The sequence below is a fragment of the Pipra filicauda genome, unplaced genomic scaffold (genome assembly GCF_003945595.2).
Source record: "Pipra filicauda isolate LSUMZ 115617 unplaced genomic scaffold, ASM394559v2 scaffold88_size2543281_pilon, whole genome shotgun sequence".
Taxonomy (NCBI): Eukaryota; Metazoa; Chordata; class Aves; order Passeriformes; family Pipridae; genus Pipra; species Pipra filicauda.
In genome coordinates, this window is record NW_024105075.1 from 928,091 (window position 1) to 948,894 (window position 20,804).

Consider the following 20,804-nt stretch of genomic DNA (forward strand, 5'->3'; position numbering starts at 1 on the left):
AAGCTTGTATTGTGGAAGTGATCACTGCAGACCACCCTGTGGCACTAAAGAACTGCCTGAGCACTGCAAGGCGCTGCTCCCTCTGAGCACCTGCCAGCACTGGATGCACATATATGTCCTCGCTGCCACTTACTGAGAGGGGCTTTGGTATCCCTGACCGAGCTGCAATGTCACCAAAGAAAGCAAAGTTTCCTCCAGTCACTGAAAAATCGATTATGTAATTCGCATTTGGCAAGTGTGTGGAGAGGAAAGAACAAATCATGAAGGTGGTTGGTGTGCTCTATATCCGGCACCTAGATGGAGAAATGCACAGGCACTGAAACAAAAGGATTAAAATTCAGTTGCGAAAAGGGGGTAAGAGAAACGTAGAAGGGGGTGAGGGGAAGGTAAAGAGGCTGCACGGGAGAAAGAAAGTCCCTGAGACTCCCATTCCTTGGAAAGAAGAGAACAAAAGGACTGGAGATAGTTAAGGGAAAGGAAAACTGGTGAAGTGCTCACACAAAAATTATGGAGGCGGATCTGATGAGATTTACTGGGGAGACTACTGAAGGGAGACAGTCATAGGAAAAGCAGAAGGGTTTAGGAAGGAGCAAAGAAATGCAGTTTAGATGGATCAAAAACTTTCTATGAAAAGAGTGAGAAATGAAGAAGTCTACAGAAAGTTCACCCAGACATAAATTGATAATGCTGGGGAAAAAGTAAGAATAAGAGCAGGACTAAGATGTTATTGAGTCTGTTTTATTGAGTGTTTGGCCCATCCAGCATTCTGCCCTGTAGGTGACTGATAGCTTGCTTCCCTCCCTAGATTCTGCTTCTTTGAATACAGTCTACACCATCTTCTTTTTTTTTTCCTTCCAAAAAGCTGCCTGATCTTGCATTTATACAGCTGAAAGTCCATAAGAATTCAAAAGAAGTAATCTTATAGCAAAAAGCAGTATTAAAATAGCAAAGTACTGTGCCTCCACAGGCAGCAGCTGGAGAAAAGGGGTCTAATTTTCACTCTGATCAGCTCTTTGACTGAGCACTTTCACATGCCTGTGGTTTCATTCTGTGCAATAACCAAGAGGTAACAACTGAAAACTATGGAGAAGCTTCATATTATTAATTATGTAGCTACTTCATTAGTAAGTAGAACGTACATAACAGGACCACATATACACACACTGAAACAATTGTAAATTATTCAGTTGAAACCACACTTACTGAAATGCCCAAGCAAATCATGTTCTTTTTCATATGGTTTTGAGCATTGTATCTTATTTGTCCAGAAAGATATGAATCCTTTAATTTCTGTAATTTGTTCTCATGTAGATGTAAAAGAACACCCATGATTGCACTTTCTTTGGAGGAATTTCAGGGTGAAGAATAGCACTGGTAGCACTAAATAGCTCATTGAACTAAGCCTTCCTTGCAAACTGATAAAATAATAGTGATTCGTGGAAGCATCTTTCATTGCTGAAATTGATAGTCCTGTATTGTCATCTTCTGATTAAAGTAGTTTTGGAAATATGGAGTAGGGGAAATTACTACCCACATTCTGTTTATTTTCCTTTTAATAATATTGACCTACACTTCAGTAATAACCAAAATTTTTATTATAAGTAAATATACAGAAAGTTTCTATTAAGTTAAAGTCTGTGAACATCTGAAGCACAGATTTAATTTCAAATGGAAATGAAGTTTTAAAGAGGTTTTTGTGCCTCACAGGCTAGGTGCATCACTGGGTTTTTGACAATAGTATTTTCATTTCTGATCAGCTCTCTCTGTTCTTGAATATGTACTTAGAAAAAGGCCTGGTTAAAAGGATGTTAAGCAGCCAAGTAAAAACTCCTTTAGGAAGCAATGTTTCTGTACTCCAAAGTGGCAGCAGAAATGGGAGCTTCTGCTATTCTCTGCTGCTCTAGACTTGCTCTGTTTTTTCCCTCTAAGAGATATGTACACCTGTGCTGCTCAGTGCAGCACAATGTACAGATTTTGAGGCTAATTCTTACTGAGCTAGCATTGGTAGCAAAGAGGTAAGAGCTGCATAAGCAGAACACTGGATCAGAGCCAAGTTCTCCTGCTGAGAAACTAACCTGGATGCCTCTACTCATTTAGCACTAGCTCAGGTATCACAGCCAGGTACCACGTCCTGGCATGGACACACGGGCAGTGTTTCTGAGGGGAAGAGCACTGTCTGCTTCCCCAAGTGATTCACCAGTCAGAGAGCCTACCTGTTAACATTCCATGTGTGGTGTCCCCTGGCCTTCCAAAGGATGTGTTCAGTCATGGGTGACACACTGAGGCCCAGAGACCTTTGCATCTTTGGCTCCTGACCAAACTCCTCCAAGAGAGGAGAGGCAGCGGCTGTCCGGGAACATCGATCTGGGTATTGATTTGTTTCTTTCTCTAGCCTGAGCACAGCAGGATCCCTGCTTTTGAAGGGAACTGGCTGTGCAGGGTCCCAAAGCGGAGCAGCATGTGTCAAGTGCCAGTGGGAATGCCTAGGGAGGCTCTGTACTCATTACAGCCGGTGTTTCACCCAGCACCAGGAACAGTGCTATTGATTTTGCTCTCTTCTCTTATCATCAAGCTGAGTCAAGACTCCATTCTTCTAAAAGCTGCATTAGAAAAATGTCAGCAGAAGATCTGCTGCCCCTCCACACACTGTTCAGGGAGCTCATGGGATTAGCTAGGCCTAATGCAATAGGACTGTATACAGTCTTTCTGTTTGATTTCTGGAAATCTATTGTTATGCCAGGCTCTGCTTGTCCTGAGAGAGAAGGAGTATTGTGCCAAATTTCATACTGAGTGCAGTTCTATAAATCAGCTTGAATGCTTGGCTTATTAGAACCAGAGGCAAATGAGAGGCTAAATGCCAATACTGGTATTTAACTATGTATGAGGTAGAATTCGAACAGTGCAAGGCCTGCGTGTTGGATGTACTGTCAGTGGACTTGGTAATAAAGCTGTTTACTGGGAAACACTCGCTTTCCTTTTGCCAAATGACAAGAAATGCTTTTTGGCATCATATGACTGTGATACTGCAAGTTTTGCAGTGCAGAAGTAAACTTGAAAATCTAATTTAACACTGAGCAATAACTTGCTGATCACAGGCTGTAACATTTATCTTAAGCTAAATCACTTTCCTCTAGACAACAGTAATTGATGTTTAGACATAGGTATAAAGGACAGTCTGTAAAAAGCATAATGTCTTCATTTCTGTGTCTCATAAACCCGTTGTCAAGAATATACATAACTCTGCTTAACATTCACCATGTCCTCTGCAGGACTTACTGCAAGTGTTCCAAATATTTGCTGCTTAAAGAATGATCAGAAAGATGAGACAAAAATGGTTGTGAATTATTCTTGAAGCTGTTTGTTGCAAGATTATGACCCAGATCCAACCCTCCTTAGGGCGCTTTTGTGCTGCACCCTGGGCAGAGTGCCCTTGAAAAGAGCAGAGCTGCAGTTGTGTTTGGGACTACACTCTAAGGTGTATTAAGCAGCAAAGCTCAAATTCTGCTTGCTCTGTGAACTGTTTTTTTAAAAAATCAGAAAAAACTAAAGGCAAAAAAAGAAAAAAAAATAGAAAAGAAAAGAGAAGTACTTAGTCTGTAAAGAATACACTGTCTAAAACCTGTGTTGAAATCATGTTTGGTAAACAGTGCATTTAACAAGATATCAAAGCGATTACTTCAGTAAATCTGAAATCAGACCTTATTGTTGAAAAAAAAAATAAAGGAGGCAATTAGCCATTCTAGTTATGTTTGCACTTTGGTACTGATGCTAGAAGTGCCAAGTAGTCACTCAAAGTCCAGCTTTACAAACATGACCCTACTTTTTACCCTTTGCTTAAGTGTTCTGTTACATAACAGGGCTATCATTTCCTTTTTTTCTGAGAGACAGGTTTTTGTCATCCTAGTTCTGCTAAGAAAAAGAAGGACTCAGGGGAAACACCATATTCTCCACTGGTTTTAGTTCATACCCAAAACTTATTGTTCTTCCACCAGCCTGTCCCTTCTGCATTCTACTTCCTCCCATCCCATTTTCATTTGTCTTCTTCACCCTTCTCCCTCTCCTTGAGCAGGTAAGACTTCACACCTCCATGACAGCTGGATTAGAAAGCTGTGTCTTAAAGAGGCTGAATGCTAATGCCAGCTGACCAGATTTCAGAGGCTGTGGATTTAACCTAGCTGCAAGGGTGCAAGGAGTGCTACAGCACAAGCCTCATCTGTATCTCCTGCATTTTCATTCTGCTGTGTCTGCTTTATTTTGTTTATGCAGAAATGCAGCTAATTTCTCAATGACTCCCGAGGGAAGGACCATGTTGTCAATTCCTCTTTTCTAGAGACTGTTTCCAGACATGCTTCAGCCTCTGGGATGATAAGTGCATCAATAAGGATTTCTGTCTCACTGGTACCAGACCAGAAAAATTCATCTTGATACAGAGAAAATAAAGTTTTCTTTGCTTTTGTGTGTCTTACACACACAGACATATACATGTCTAGCTTCATACCTGGTGTTTCTCATCCTTCTGGGCCTGGTTGTCACACCAGCAGGCTATAGCATGATGGAAGGAAGTTTCCATTACTGTATGATTACACTGGTCCAGTGACATCCTACATCATGGAAGAGAGCCAAGATCCAGAGCATCCCTTACAATCTGGTATTTGTGGCTCAGAAGCCCCACTGTGCATTGGCAATATCAGCAGATGTTGTATTCCCCTATCTGTAGTGAACTTGTTCTTCAGTGTTCGGCCTGAATTGTCTCACTGTCTGTCTTAGGACTGAGCAGACAGTGGTTGTTGAACTCAGCACTCCAATCTGTGTTTAAGTATTTACTGTCATTCAGAGACATAATTATGTTAGAACCACTCCTTTACCTGACCTGTTTCATGACCAATATTTGCCCAGCACTTCCCACCCAAGTATCTTTCTCTTAGAAGCCATTATGTAGGAATAGTAGAGCACTGATAGGACTCTTTTGCATGTCTATTAGAGGAGGCCAGCACAGCTGATCTGCAGAGCCTGGAGCCTAATTCTTCAACAGGAGTCAAGATGAGATGGAAATGTCTTCCCACACTTCAGCTCATGCAGAAATCAGAATGGAGAAAACCTTTGCTGTGACTGATAGCAGAAGTAGACTATAAATGATCCCAAACTGCAAGTAAGTGCGTGTTACAAGGTTAGGTAAGCATGTCAAAAGATTCAAAGCCTGATGCAATCTGTATGGTTTCTATCTGTCTCAGAGTTTTGGCTTTCCTCATTAGAAAATAAATGCTTTTATGTCTTCCGCAATGGAAGATTTTAAAACAAGAGTAAAACAGGTGTGCAAGTGTCAAGAATAATCCACATATTCTCCCTGCTGCCAGTGTCCTTGGGAGCTGAAACTGGATTGAGATTTTCCTCCTTTAATTATGTCAATTTTAATTTGTTGACTGTTCATAAGAAGCCACTAGCCTGGAACAGCTGCTGGGGCTGTGTAAAATTAACCTGAGCCATGTCCAGGATCTAGCAGACGGGTGCTGCTCTGCACAAGCTGACGCATTTGGTGCTGACATCCCATCTTGAAGCTGAGTGCAGAAGGCTGAAAGCTGGATATGCCCTGGAGATCAGTATGTCCTGCCTTCCTCTGGGTTTATCTTCTTAGGCCTTGCAGAGATGGATTTGTAGGGGGAAATCAGGAGGAGTGTAATTCTCCTCATCTGTAAGTACCACAGTGTGTTTCGTATCACGAGGTGGGGAAGTGCCCATGGCAGGGACTGCTTTCTCCCCTGAGCTATGGACTAACCCTGAGCTATGAAATACCTTTGGAAAATCCTAACTACCTCCTACTCCCTCCTTTCCACCCTCAAGGATGTGACACAATCTCTTGAACTAAGGCAAATCTGCCCTGGATGGAAATTTTTACCACAGCTAAAACACAGGGTGATTCCTATGTAGTAAATGTGGTTTACCCTGGGATCAGTAGCTTGTGTGCTCTTGGTCTAGGGTGGCTACATCTAGGCTTTGGCCTAGAAATTTTTATCTCAGGACAAGTCAAGTTAGTGGTTTTGCTCTGATTTTACCTGTTCTCTGAATGATATTATTCAGTCTCCAGTGCTCCCAATACACTGCTTGGCTGCAATTTGCCCAAGACTAGTTCTGTCCTGTCAATCTGAGTGTTTGTATTTGAAAGTAATGCTGTGTTTCATGGGGAAAATCAGCAACATTATGGTGAGTCAAGGAGAAGTATGAAGTCAGTTGGCATAACTTACAAAGGGAGAAACTGGCATGTTAAAGATTTCATCCTACAAAATGCCTTTGAATCAATTCAGAACACTCTTTCATCAAGGACTAAATCCCCAAGGATCAAGGACCACTTTAGTCACATTAAGACCACTTTAATCCTACATGAGGACAACCATTTGGGGCTTTAATGCACAGTGATTTTCCATGGTCAGGTAAATTGGCTTAACTTACCGAGTGTCTCTGCTTACAGACTCAAAATTTCTTTTGTTTTGCTTTTTTGCACTGTCCTGCAGGAAAGGACTGCTGCTTCACACCTGCTACCCCACGTGTACCCAATCCTCTTTTGTTCCCTAAGTCACTGACTCATCGCTTCTGTCAACTCTTGACTCTCATTGCAAAGTTTTGTATGCTGTAAGCTATATAAAGAAATTAATTTCATTCAAATGTATTAGCAAGCAGCCTGGAGGGGATTTTATTTGGTTGGGTTTTTCTCTGTACAGTGCCAGAAACCAATTTCCCCAAATCTTCAAGATTTCTGAAACACCTGACACACTCCTGAGTTGTCAGGACTACTTCATGGTTGTGTTTTACTCCTTCATTCACTGTTTTCTTTATTTAAAGCTTATAATTTTTCCAAAATTATTTTGATTATGCTACAATTCACATATTTCACATAGAAATAGTAAGTCCATCTACTGTCTCACTGTAATTAGACAGTAATGTAACACATTTGAAAATAAACAAATCAGGCATGAGGTGGTTTTATGGAACAATACAGAACAAGTGGGTGGACAGGAATGTGGAAATAAAGCCAGGATTCTGAGTGGTAAAAATTGGCTCATCTCCATTAGCTTGCTAGAGCTACAATAGCTTGAACTCTTGCATTTGGCAATGAGCGATAAAATTATAAAAATACATAGTATTAGGAAAAACATGTCCTTTTAAGCTGTTCTTTCAGTGAATTTCTGCTGGCAGCAGCACAGCTTCAGAAACAAATGATCTAAAGTTAGATTTCTGTAGTTGCACTCTTGGCTATAACTTGCATGGAGTTACAGCAGAGGAACTGTGCAGAATAGGAAGTGTCTCTGTGATAGCTAAAGTGACTACTAATATACAGGCGTCAAATTCAGAGATTTCTCCATATTGTAGTGAACTGAATGTCCAAGAAATACAATGATTTTATGGTTTGTAACTTTATGCCACTGAGCAATGGAGAGTAAGAAACATTGAAAAATTTCTGCAATTTTTTCCCTCTTCTTGCTAGCATAGCTTCTTTTCTGGAGTACTGTTAAAAAAAAAAAACACAAACCTTTAGAAAAAAATCAGGATACAGGTTCCAAATTCAAGATGGTGTTGGAAGTTGTATTCCCATCCTGCCAGTCATCCCTAACTTCCCTAGCTTCTGTTTATAGTTTCTCACAGTCAGATTTCTGGTTTCTGTAAATTAGTTGGGATCCCCTTGGCATCTTGCAGGAGATCATAGTCAGTGCTCAAAAAAGAATGAGGCACCTAAAATCCGCTTCAGCCAACATTTTATGACCACTAAGAGGAGAAAATCAGATCTTTGTAGCCTGGCTTCCGGCGAAGAATCTATGGATAGAAATGTGTCTTGAAACAAGACCTTATCTACTTGTTTGTTGCTGTTTAAGGAAGTCAGGTCATTAAATCCAGTCATTCATATCAATCTTTACTTGGGATTTTTGCTTGTCGTTTCTATTTTTCTTTAATTCAAAAGATCTTATTACACCTTTGTAAGATGTCATTATAGCTACTAGATCTCTCTAGTTATTAGTTAGAAGTCTGATAAAATGTGGTATTATGACTCTCCAAATGTAATCTTCCGCTCTCATTTATTTGCTGCTTCTGGCTGAGAGCATCTCTTCCAATGGCTTAACATAGCACATAAATATCATGAATTTGCAAAATATGGAGCATCAAAGAAGACAATTACATCATACCCTGCCCTCCCTTATTCCTCAGGCTAATATAAAATATGCTTTTGTTATTGAACTGGAAAACAAGTTGTTGTTTTTCTTAAAATTTAGGTTATGGTAAAAGGCTAAAGTCCCACACACTTACATGGGGAATATTATATATATGAATCAACTTCACTGCATTTTCCTCCTCCCTGATGCTAACTGTAGGGCTAGTGATCTCTACCAGCAATGAAGTATGTGCCATTCCATGCTGGGCTTGAGACCAACACAGGATTTTCACAGTTTTTGACTGAGTTTCACATCTACTGTACTCTTATCCTGAAATTAGCAAAAGTATTTGTGTGGAGCTCAACCAAGCTGTTAGATTGTTTTGTGTAGCTGTCCCAGGTTCCCTACAATGAATGGTCCAACACTCACCTGTATTGCCAGCGATCACACCAAGGTAGACCTCAGGAGTACTGGAAGACCAGAATTTGCTCAGAATTGTTAATGCTGATACAGTTGTGTGTGGCCTTTTAGACAACATCTGGAGCTCTGGGGAGACTGGGTAGAGAGAAGTCAGATTTAAGAGCCTGAGAACTTGCACAGAGCCTCCCCCCTCAGACATTATGGGCCTTCTGGGCTGCAGCCAGGGAGAGCTGCCAGGGGCTGCCATCATCACTTATCTCCAGATAGAAGGACATGAGTAATGCTTTGGATGTCACCCCATACCTCCCCCGCTAGTGCAGAGTGGTGGTGCTGCTGCAGCAGAGCCACAATCAACCCCTGGAATCCAGGGTGGCAGCAGGAAAGCTGTCTCACTCGCATTTTATATCACAGGCAAACCTCTGGGCATAAGTGACACTTTGGTCATGACTAAAAAGGAATACAGAGCTCAATCTAAGTTTTCTTCCCTAGATTTTTGGTAGTTTTTCTGTTACTTGGAGTGCCATGCACCTCAGTCCTTCACCAGGTTCTCACTTCTGTAAGTTCTCACTGTCTGGTGAATAAGGATGCTAAGTGTGCACACTCTTCTTAGTGGGTTGTTTTTCTTAGAAACAGGAAGAAAGAGGAGGTTGGTTTGTATTTTTCGATGTCACATCTTAAGGAAATAAAGTCTTTGTCAAAGAGTTTTGAACATGCTGGCCAGTTTCAGCAAAAGGGATGGCTGAACAGAGATCTGGAAGACATGAAGGTCTGACAGGTGACTGGATGGGAGCAGGAAAGAGGGAGTAGCAAGGGGAACTCAGCTGAGGTTTCTTTCTGACAGCAGCTGGTTAACCAGTGACCGTGCCTGTAGCTCTTCCTACCCTGTGCTCACTTGTGCTCAGCAGAAAGCCCAAAGGCTATAAACAAGATACATAAGTAGCTCTTCGGATGTTACATGAACAGATCAAGAGACTGTAAGTGGAGCTGGAGTTGAGGAGAATTTAGGAGAGACAAAGACTGGTGATGGCAATGCTGCAAGAAACACAGGTGAAGTTGGATTACATATATTGGTTAGGGCTCAGGACACATAATATGGATTTGTAACTTGTCAGGCTTATTTTGCTTTCCTGCTAATGGAATAATAATTTCCCTCTTTAGTCCCAATTGCCGTAGCTTTGGTTTTGTATCAGCTCCCTCATCAACCATGACTAGAAATGCAGACACCAGCTCCCACAGCAGCTTGAAATTTTAGCATGACAAAAATAGTGTTTCCTAGCTAGGGAACAGTTCCCCAGTAACTGCAGTAAGCAAATGGAAGAGCCACAGTTCTGAACCGTGTGTGCACTTGTGTCAACAGTGGTTGTCTCTTTCAGTGCAGCGATCTGTACAAATTAGAGGCAGAATTCACTACAGAGCCAGCTCATGTAAGCAGAGCTTACCCAAAGTGTAGTGTTTAGCACCTTCTCCTACTCTCAGCTTTCTGATGTGTTTAGTGTGGGTGTTCTGAATAGGACTTATCAAGCTGTGACCTTGACAGAGCTGGTGTTTTGCAAGAAACCAGATTCTGCTGTACAGTGCTTGTGTAAAAGTCACTAGCAGTCCACAACAGGGTACTTTGCCACTTTCTCAGTGACTGGAGGTTTTTTCACTAGGCAGCATGCCTAGCTCAGAGTCAGTCCCAAAGACTAAGTCTAGATCTGTTACCTACTTCCAGCAATAGCATTTGCAATAGATCTGATCGCTATTCCCTCTGTCGAGGTAACTGTGTCACCCTTTTGCAGTTGAGTGTTATGTTCTTATATGACTTGAGTTTTACTGAAGTCCTAAAGCAAAAGGCAACAGCAAAAAGGTTTCTGTGAGCCTCCAAGAAAGTGGGGGGATACAACAAAGTGAAAAGGCTTGGGATAATTACCCCCAGATTTCCAGGATCCATGTTATTCATCATGTATGTGATCTGATGAAAAGCCTTGTGGAACTTTACAGGACCTGTAAAAGGCAGTGTTGTGCCTTGTCAGGGAACAAATGGCCGCTGGAAAGCCTGGTTGCAGAGAGCAAACCAGAGGTTTTGTATGATATTTGTTTTACCAGGATGAAAGATGCTGCAACTATATTCTTTGTAGACAGACAGTGGGCACAGGTCTGCAAAAATGGTGCAAAACATAAAAAGCCCACAAGTTTACTCTGCAGAAAATAAGAAGGCCATCATTTATTATTGTCCTAGTCTAGCATTGTGAAGATCTAGCAGTAAAAAGTGTAATGGAAATGACACGCCAAAGTAGTGACACCCTTTTTTTCTTCCAAGAGTTCTATCACAGTCATTGTCCTCGCTAGTTTGTCTTGCTGCCCTCACTAGTAAGTTTCAGAAACACTCTGAGAAGATAATTGTTTGCAGCTTTTATGATTACATCACTGGAATGCTGTCAGAAGAAAATGCCTGCCCTGAGCTACCACAAGATATTGAGCTGCCAAAGCAAGTGGTTCTGTCTAATCAAGGAACTAGAGGCCTCTGACTTTTCTCAGCTCTGCTTACAAGACAGTTGAAAACAGTGAAAAAATGTTACATCCACATGGACAGCTTAACATGCTCATCTGACCTTCAAAAAGAGTTGTCAAGAGTTTATTGTGGAGACAGAGGAGAAAGGAGAAGCAGATTGCTAATACAAAACTAGTGTTTATAATCTAGATGGGTTTAAAACACAGTGAGATGTCATTGCAAATTTCCAGTGGTTCACTTCACGAAAAGGACTTGGGCTTAGTCACTCAAAAACATGTCACTGTTAGTTGCGGGCAATTTCTTTGAAAAGTTAGTATTACTATGACTCAGCGAGGCACCAGTCAGTTCTATTGCATTGTAAATATGTTGTATTCCTGATAAATTGATTGTAATTACACACATTTTAACAGTTTACAGACTTCTTAGTATTGATGAGTTTCCATATTAAGGTTTTTTTATTACATCTGGAAAAGGCCTTTTCCATGCACACATTAGAGTTTACCTTTTATATCCCATTACTCTGGTTTGGGTGTCTACTTTCAAGGTTAAAAGTGTCAGTGTTCCTTTCCACTGGGCGGTGTGCTTTGGAGTGCTTTTGTATCAGCTGAGAAATCTTTGGAGGAAAACGGTAATTATATGACAATGTTCTTTTTATCTCTTGTATTACAACAGCAAAGAAATGTATAAAATTCACATGATCCAACATCATCTCTAGCCCAGGAAATTCAGACTGCTTTAAATAAGTAGCAGTGGCATGGATGAGACAGAAAAAATGACAACGCACCATGGATCTGGGAACTGGGGTTTACTTAACAACTAACAAGATTAGAACTGTTACCCTTCTTAATTATTTCATGCACTCTCTCATTCTTGCCACCACCCCAGTGTTATGTCTCAACTTCTCTTCACAGCAGGAACATCACTGTTCATCCAGGAAGGCCATCCCCTAGCATTCAGCAACACACAGCCCTCAGGACTCTAGGATCTTCCTCCAGTTTCAGGACCTTTCCTCTAGCCAAGATCTCCACCTTTCTTTTTCCAGGCCACCTTCTTTTTACTGAGACCACTTCTTTTTGGGAACCCTTCATTTTGTCACCAACTCTTCTTTCCAAAATTCAAGGACCCCATTTTCCCTAGTTTCAACAGTCTGAAGCGCATGCATGTGATCAGCCTTGTAATTGGTGGCTCTGGCTCATGTCTCTTCATTAATTGAAGGATTCAGGACGTGCTGCTTTTGTTTAGTCCAGGTGTTACCAAAATTCACTACCAGCCTGTACAAGTTGCAGTTAGTAAGCAGGAGGCTTCTAGGCTGAGCTTGACAGTTCAGGAGTTCAGCTTCAGACATTCTCCCCCCATACACATGCACACAACTATCTGTCCCCTGTAGCTTTCACAATTCAAGCCATTTTTTACCTAGGGCAGGCAGGTGTTAGGATAAGCTAGACAAGACAATAACAGAGTTAATAAAAACAGTGGTAAAACTTGACATCAGCACCTGCAAATAGTAGATAACTCTGCAATACAGGGCTGTCCAAACTAGCATAAGCTCAACCCAGTGAGTCCTAGAGAGCATCCACCCGAGAGCACGGGTATACTGCTTCCAGAATCAACCTGGCTCACAAGAAGCCCATGTGGAAATCTCCACACCGAGAGCAGAGTTACTATGCCACCTAGTTAATTCTCCACCAGCTAGCTAGGAGGAGACTGTCATTATTTTGGTTTTGGATGGATTAATATAAACTAAAGCTCACTCGCCTATTTCATACAAGCTAAAAAAAGGCAAGAATGACTGAATCTGGTGACCAGGATGATATTATTTTACCAGAAGCCTGCTCAATACTTGCAGTGCTTCAACCCAGATTTTATTAGAGATTCTTTTGCCTTTTTCATCTTTTGTATTTCTAGGAGCTGATTTCCATTTACAAAGTTATTTCAGCTGGATCACATATCTCGGCTTCATTTAAAATGGCTGAGATTATTTAATTCTATTCATTGTGAAAAGAGGCTCCAGAGTGTTGGGCGTTCACAACGGAAAACTATTTTTAGTCTGTTTTCATATGAAAGCAGTGCCTGCTCACCCAGGTTGTTTGTTCACCCATCTATCAATTTAGTTCTGCTAACTATGAACTTCAGACTGATTTCAGGCATATTTGGCAAATTCGCAAAGTTCCTGCAAATTATGTAAAAAACCTGTGGTTTGGTAGAAAAAATCATATTATTTCCTTTGTGATGCAGGAAAAGGAGGAAATACTCAGCCATTGTTCTTTTGGGAGAGAATGGGCTGACCTGTTAGCCTGTGCTACTAATGGACCAGCTGCAGAGCTTGAATTCAGCTAGAGCACATCTGGCCTCTTCCCTGCCTGGTAATTAGAGGATCTGCAGTGAGGTGAGAATATTGTAGGAGAGCTGAGGGACATATAGGTAAACTGGGAAAGATGAGGGGAAATCCATGGTTATTGAGTGGAGTTTTGTAGGAAAAATACATAGGGAAACAAATATGTAGGAGATCAAACTTCATTAGTTCTGCTACGATGTAATACTGTCTTCTCTTTCCCTTTGAAGTTTCTTACTCTGAGTTGGTTTTTGCCATTTATATTCAGAAATCTCACCCGAATGACTCAGATCTTTTCAGCTGGCAGTTTGAGATGTCTGTCACTGCCATTCAGCCTACATTTGCTGAATAGGAAGACTCACCTTTCCGGGCATCTCCTCCCTGAGCTGCTTGGTCTCACAGAAGCCCGAGCAGCACACTGCATTCTTCCCCCAATACATTCTGTTACTTTCCTTCCTTTTATTCTTTTTCGGAGTGGATACTGAATATACAACTCACATTGCCACTGGAGACCTTTTATGATGACAGTGATGATTTGTGAAAGTGTCAGCTGGTTATGTCTGGATCATTTTCTTTTAAGTGGGAGATTTCAAGAATTGAAAGCATAGAGATTTTTAGAAAAAAAAAAAGATGCTTTTCAAATTCAAGTTATTCTCAATCTCGAATATATACCGAAGTGATAGGATGGCTGCCTGAGGAGGTGAGAGGAGGAAAAAAAGGAAAAATAGTAGACGGAGTGTTTGGGGCTGAACTTAAGGTACATGGTAGTCTGGTGAAGGAACAAAAGAAAAAAAGAGGTAGATGAAATGAGGGAGTAGAAATGAAAAAAGCCACACAAGAAAGAAACGTGGGATGTCTTTGAAAAACACCTTTAAGTTTCATGCAGCCTGTTGTTAACTGACAAAGTGAAGACAAGAAGAACACTGTATGGTATCACATTGTTTTGTTTATTACCTTTCATTTTCTTCTTACAAATGCTAGTACTTTACTCACTTCTTGACAATTACTGAACACTCAGCAGATGTCCGGGTTAAGCTGACAACATGCACTTGCATCTTGAGCACCACAAATTGATTTGACAGCTAAACTGGACAATTTAAACAGTCTATATTCTCCTTGTCAAAATAAACCATGAAAAACACTGGTTTATTTGACACAAATATTCCATTCAGCCGCAGAGAAATACTTTGCTTAGAATAAAAGCAGAGCAAAATATAGTCTAACCCTCCAACTTTACTGTTCCTGCTTCTTCAGTGAGTAAGCATGAAGTGGGACCCCTAACGTCCTGTATAAAGTATTTTCTGGGATAGCTGGAAGGAATCAAATTTTTGGGGGGGATGCAACTAATCAAATGCACTAGATAGGTAAAGTCATTAAAGCATTGCATCTTCCTGGGAATAGTTTAATCACTGCCAAAGTCAAGGATTCGTTCTTTTCCTTTTTTTTCTCCAAGCAAATGAAAGCCCTCAACCCACACCCTCTGGCATAGCTTCTGCTGTGGTAGCCCTGTGGCATTCCCCCATGAGATGCAGACTTCCCTCACGGGGAGGAAGGCGAACTGGTTCTCACACATCTTCTCCAAGTGCTCCAGGTACTACTTCACTTTTTTGAATCTGGCCCTAATCATATTTGCAAACAGCCTCGAGATGACAGCAACCACAGTGGTAGTTTTACTGGCGTTTTTCTAATGGTCTTCTTGCCAGTTGTGCTTAGACCTGTCCTTGGATGTTGCAGTTCAGTCAGAGCCCACTGCACACAAGTGTGCCACAGCCTACATTTCTTTCAACAACCCTTATCTTGAACTTTGTCTGTTGGTGTCCTGATTTCAGCTGGGGTAGTGTTAATTTTTCTCCTAGTAGCTATAGGTGCAAAAATACTATATACAAAATACTATATTTTGTATTAAGTATGAGAATAACGTTGATAACACACTGATGTTTAGTTGTTGCTAAGTAGTACTTACTCTAAACCAAGGACTTTAGATTTTCCATGCTCTGCCAGTGAGGAGGTGCACAACAAGCTGGGAGGAAGCAGCACAGCCAGGAAAGCTGATTCGAACTGGCCAAAGAGATATTCCACACCACAGAACATCATGCTGAGTATATGAACTGGGGGGGAATTGGCTGGGAGGAGTGACCACCACTCAGGGATGGGATGGGCATCATTTATACTTGGTGAGCAACTGTATTGTGAGTCACTAGGGGTTTTTTTGTCCTTGAGTTTTATTTCTCTCTCTCTTTTTGTTACCTCCCTTTTCATTACTATTATTATTAGTAGTATCAGTATCATACTTGACTTTATTCCAATTATGAAACTGTTATTAGCTCAAACCATTGCATTTACCCTTTTCCAGTTCTGCTCCATGCCCCACTGGGGAGGGGGAGTGTGTGAGTGGCAGCATGGTACTTAGTTGCTGCTGGGGTTAAACCATGGCAGTTGATACTTCATTTACAATTATATTGCTTCCAGACATTTACAGTAGCTTTATTAGATCCATCTGGTATTCTTCATAATCCTCCCAAACTGTGCCAAACCCAAATAATCTGTATCACAAGCAAATATTACTACCAGACCATTCATCCTTCCAGACTCTGAATAATATACAGAACAGTGGCTCCAATCAGGGTCCTTGGGGCATCGTGCTATTAACCTTTTTCCATTTTAAGAGGCAGCAATTTATTCTAGCTCTTCATAGTCTCTCTCTCGGCTAGTTTTTAACTCATGATATGACTTTACCTTTCACTTCTGATTCTGAAGTTCCTTTACAGCCTCTTTGAAAAAGACTTCATTGACAGCATTTCAAGGCTCTAAATCAACATCATCTCTCATCCTTCCTTAGCCAATATTTTAATATTGAAAGAACATTTACATCTTGGAAAATAAATGGTTTTCCCACCATTATTAAGTGACTTCATTTTGGCTTATCAAAGCCAGTGCATGGGAGGCATATGGTTATGACCATCTGCTTCCAGCCTACAATAGTCCTTCAGCTGCCTCAGAAATACACCATTAATTCTTTATCTTATACTAAGCTAAAAATCTATAACCCGGATGATTCCTAAAATCAACATGAGTTCCACTTTAAAGAGTGAATATTGCGTTTTTTCATTTTCTCCTTGCAAAGAAATGTTTGCCATAACACATTGCTTTAGCTCTCTAAGGTCAAATAAACAACCCATTTAATTCAAGAGCCATTTTTCATTTTTTGGGATGGATTTTTCAAATTCAGCTGCTTCTTATTTTAGTTCTCACTAGACATTCTTATATCACTTGCTTCCAGCTATGTTTAATTTCGTCTTTTCAAAGATGTCTCTGGGACATGTCTGTCGCCTTTATTACTTGAAAAAACAAGGATAACCCTGAATTCCCCACAGGTAGTTATTTCCTGCCATTCCATTATACTAATAACTGTGACAATCACAGAATTTGTAGGTTGGAGAAGAACTTTAAGATCAACCATTAATCCAGCTCTGCCAGGTCTACCTATAAACTATGTCCCGAAGTGCCACATCTACATGTTTTTTAAATACCTCCAACGATGGTGATTCCACCACTTCCCTGGGCAGCCTGTTTCAATGCCTCACCACCCTTTTGGTGGACAAATTTTTCCCAATATCCAATCTAAATCTTCCCTGGGAGAACTTGAGGTTGTTTCTTCTTGTTATATACTATGTTACTTGGGAGAAGAGACTGACACCCACCTGGCTACAGCCTCCTTTCAAGCACTTGTAGACAGTGATAAGGTCACACCTGAGCCTCCTGCAAGCTAAACACCCCCAGCTTCCTCAGTGTAGTGGGTTGACCCTGGCCAGGTGCCAGGTACCCACTAAAGCCTCTCCCTCTGCAGCTGGACAGAGGAGAGGAAAAAAACCAGCTTCATTAGTTGAGATAACAGCTGGGAGAGGTCAGTGACTGATTACCTTCACAGGCAAAACAGACTCAAAGAGGGGATAGTACTTAAATTTATCACTAACAGGATAAGAGCCAAAGAACAAGAAATAAAACAGTCTTAAAACCACCTTCCCTCCACCCCTCCTTCCTTCCATGTTCTCCCTCCTCCCCCCCAGTGGTGCAGGGGGATGGGGAACAGGGGGTTGCAGTCAGCTCTTGTTTCTGCCTCTGCTCAGGGAGAGGAGTCCTTCCCCCTGCTCCCATGGGGTCCCTCCCACGAGAGACAGTCCTTGATGGACCTCTCCAGCATGAGTCCATCCCTCAGGCAGCAGTTCTTCCCAGACTGCTGTCCCGTGGGTCACTCCTCCATGGGGTGCAGTCCTTCACGAATGAGCTGTACCAGCGTGGGTCCCCCACAGGGGCCACAAGTCCTACCTGGGATAAACCTGCTCCAGTGTGGGCTTCCCTCTCCACGGGCTGCAGATCTCCAGCAGGACCCCGCTCCATCCTGGGCCTCCCACGGGGTCACAGCCTCCTTCATGCATCCACCTGCTCCAGCAAGGGCTCCTCCATGGGCTGCAGGTGGGTCTCTGCACCCCAATGGTCCCCCATGGGCTGCAGGGGCACAGCTGCCCCACCATGGTCTGCACCAGGGGCTGCAGGGCCTCAGCTCTGGCACCTGGAGCACCTCCTGTCCCTCCTTCTGCACTGACCTTGGTGTGTGCATTGTTGTTCTCATGTTCTCACTCTGCTCTTCCCTGGCTGGAATTCTTTCTGCGCAACAACCTTCTGTTCTCAAATATGTTATCACAGAGGTGTTACTATCATTCCAAATTGGCTCGGCCTTGGCCAGTGGCAGGAAGTCTGTCCTGGAGCCGGCTGGCGTTGGCTCCACCGGACAGGGGAAGCTTGTAGCAGCTTCTAACAAAAGCCACCCCGGTAGCTCCCCCCCCCACCCCGCTGCCAAAACCCAGCCACAGAAACCCACTACACTCAGCCACTCCTAATATGACTTATGCTCCAGACCCTTCTCTAGTTTCATTGCCCTTCTCTCCAGCACCTCAATGCCTTTGTTATCATGAGGGGCCCAAAACTGAACACAGGATTCAAATTGCAGCCTCCTCAGTGCCAAGTACAGAGGAACAATCACTGCCCTCGTCCTGCTGGCCACGCTATTTCTGATACAGGCCAGGATGCCGTTGGCCTTTATGGCCACCTGGGCACACTACTGGCTCATGTTCAGCTGCTGTCAACCAGCACTTCCAAGTCTTTTTCCGCTCTTTCCCAAGCCTGTAGCGCTGTTGCGACCCAGGTGGAAGATTTGGCATTCAACCTGTTGCATCTCATACAAGTGGCCTTGGCCCATCAATGCTGCCTGTCCAGATTCCTCTGCAGAGCCTTCCTACCCTCCAGCAGATCAACGCTCCCACCCAACTTGGTATCGTCTGCAAACTGACTGAGAGTGCACTTGATCTCCTTGTCCAGTCATTGATAAAGATATTAAACAGAACTGGCCCCAGTACTGAGCCCTGAGGGATAATGAATGTATATAAGCAGCTCCGTGTCTCTGCCAAATATTTTCCTTCTTCAGTTGTGAATGGAGTACTTTCTGTTTTTAAAGATTATAAAATACATTCGCTCGATCTTGGTTTCTTCAAGTCTGTACAGACCAATGATCTCAACATTTTTGGTATAATATTTGCCGAACTATTCAACAGGTTTGTTTTTATTTGTTTGGGGGTTTTTTTATTTCATTTAAAAATAGCAGCTTATTAAAATAAAAATCTTAACAGCTGGGAAATCCCTGTCTATTTGTATTCAAAAGGAGATTTTAGAAGTGGCTGGCTTTAAAACCTTGTGTGGATATCCCTTTCCTACACCTCTTCCAGATGCAGAAAAGTGGAAAGGCAGCTGCACATTTCTGTCATGGTTGAGGGCACTGTTAATTGAATTTGTGCTAAGTGACTACTTGCCTAATCAGCAACTGACTGGATTTGAGGTGATCGTGATGAACTGGCTATACCTGGCTTGCAGGTGAGTAAACTTCCTTTCATGTCTTTTGCTATTGACCTCTATATTTGTGCTTTACCCAACATGGGCTGTATGGGAAGTTCGCTTTTCCTCTACTTTACTTTATCAGCCAGTCATGTCAAACTGTAGCACTAATGCCATAAATACTATTGTTTTTCTCTTTCTCAGCAATCACCTTTGACTTCAGTTAAAAGCTCTCATTGCTTTATCATTTTCAAAACTTCCTTAACCACAGAGATCCATTCCTGAGCAGTAAACCCTTAGAAAAACAGCATGGATGAAAGGATATATTGAGTAATAGACTGGGTGGCCAATCTTGCCTCAATTATCATGAAGAAATAGTGGGGGATGGAGAAGGTTGTCTTCCCTCAGCTGCCTGGATTCTCATTAATATCTTGAAAGGCAAAGGCAAATCACAGCCACTCAACATTTTGATCCATTAGGTGAGGCATCTGACACACAACTCATTGAACTTAAAGAATGAGTTTTCCATTGATTTCAACAGCTCTAGATGTGGTCTGATGCTGCTGCCTGGAACAGGCAGAAGATTTCTGCTTCAAATAAAGCAGAAGATTTCATTTCTTGGCTGTCCCTTCTGCCTGGAACCACTGCTGGCCTCTGGCAAAAAAAAAAAAAAAATCTATCTGGACTTACTGACTGGTTTGTGTGGAGCCAGGGTTATGATGTCTGGGAAGACGTATTATTCTGTCAAATAAGGTCTGCTGGCAGCCCTGAAAATGTGAAGTAAGCTTACTAGTATGCATCTGAACCATTTTAAAATTCAGGCCGTGACAGTAATGGCTGCAATACAGAAAGAGGAGAGGCTACTACTGTACATCAGCAGAACTAACCTATCTTAGTTTTTTCCCCAGGTAACGGCAACTCGGCAGTCAGAATGAACAGTTTTCCTGTTGGAAACCTCCTGTTGCAAAATTAGTAGTTAATTCACCACAGCAACAGGCGTGCTTTCTACTGTCCTCTGGTGAAACTCTTAGCTCAGTACAGGCACCTAATGGCTATGGCAGTGGATGGATCTGCTACATTAACCTGTTACTGAAGTGCAGGTCTGGGGGTGTGTGCTGGTTTTGGCTAGAGTAGAGTTAATTTTCTTCACAGTAGCTAGACTGGGGCTGTCTTTTGGATTTGGGCTGAACAGTGTCAATTATATAGAAACGTTTTTGTTATTGCTGAGCAGTGCTTACACAGAGCCAAGGTTTTCTCTGCCTTTCATACTGTAACACAAGCAAGCAGGCTGGGAATGCTTGGCAAGTTGGGAGAAAGCACAGATGGAACAGGTGACTCCAACTGACCAAAAGGGATATTCCATACAATATGACATCATGCTCAGTATAAAAAGGAGATGGAAGGAGAAAGAAGGGGACATTTGGAGTTTATGTTCCCAAGTAATCGTTACATGTGATGGGGCCCTGCTCTCTTGAGTTGGATGAACACCTGCCTGCCCATGGGAAGCAGTGATTTAATTCCTTGTTTTGCTTTG

At 42.1% G+C, this 20,804-nt stretch overlaps 1 long non-coding RNA gene across 1 annotated transcript in view; it reads left to right on the top strand.

Moving 5' to 3' along the window:
• Positions 1-20,768, top strand: part of LOC113996959 — a 29,025-nt gene extending 8,257 nt beyond the window's left edge. The window contains exons 4-7 of the long non-coding RNA XR_005567118.1: positions 4,982-5,149; positions 13,288-13,438; positions 14,838-14,975; positions 19,165-20,768. This is a non-coding gene — a long non-coding RNA (uncharacterized LOC113996959). The remainder of the gene's footprint in view (positions 1-4,981; positions 5,150-13,287; positions 13,439-14,837; positions 14,976-19,164) is intronic.
• The last annotated feature ends 36 nt before the right edge of the window (positions 20,769-20,804 follow it).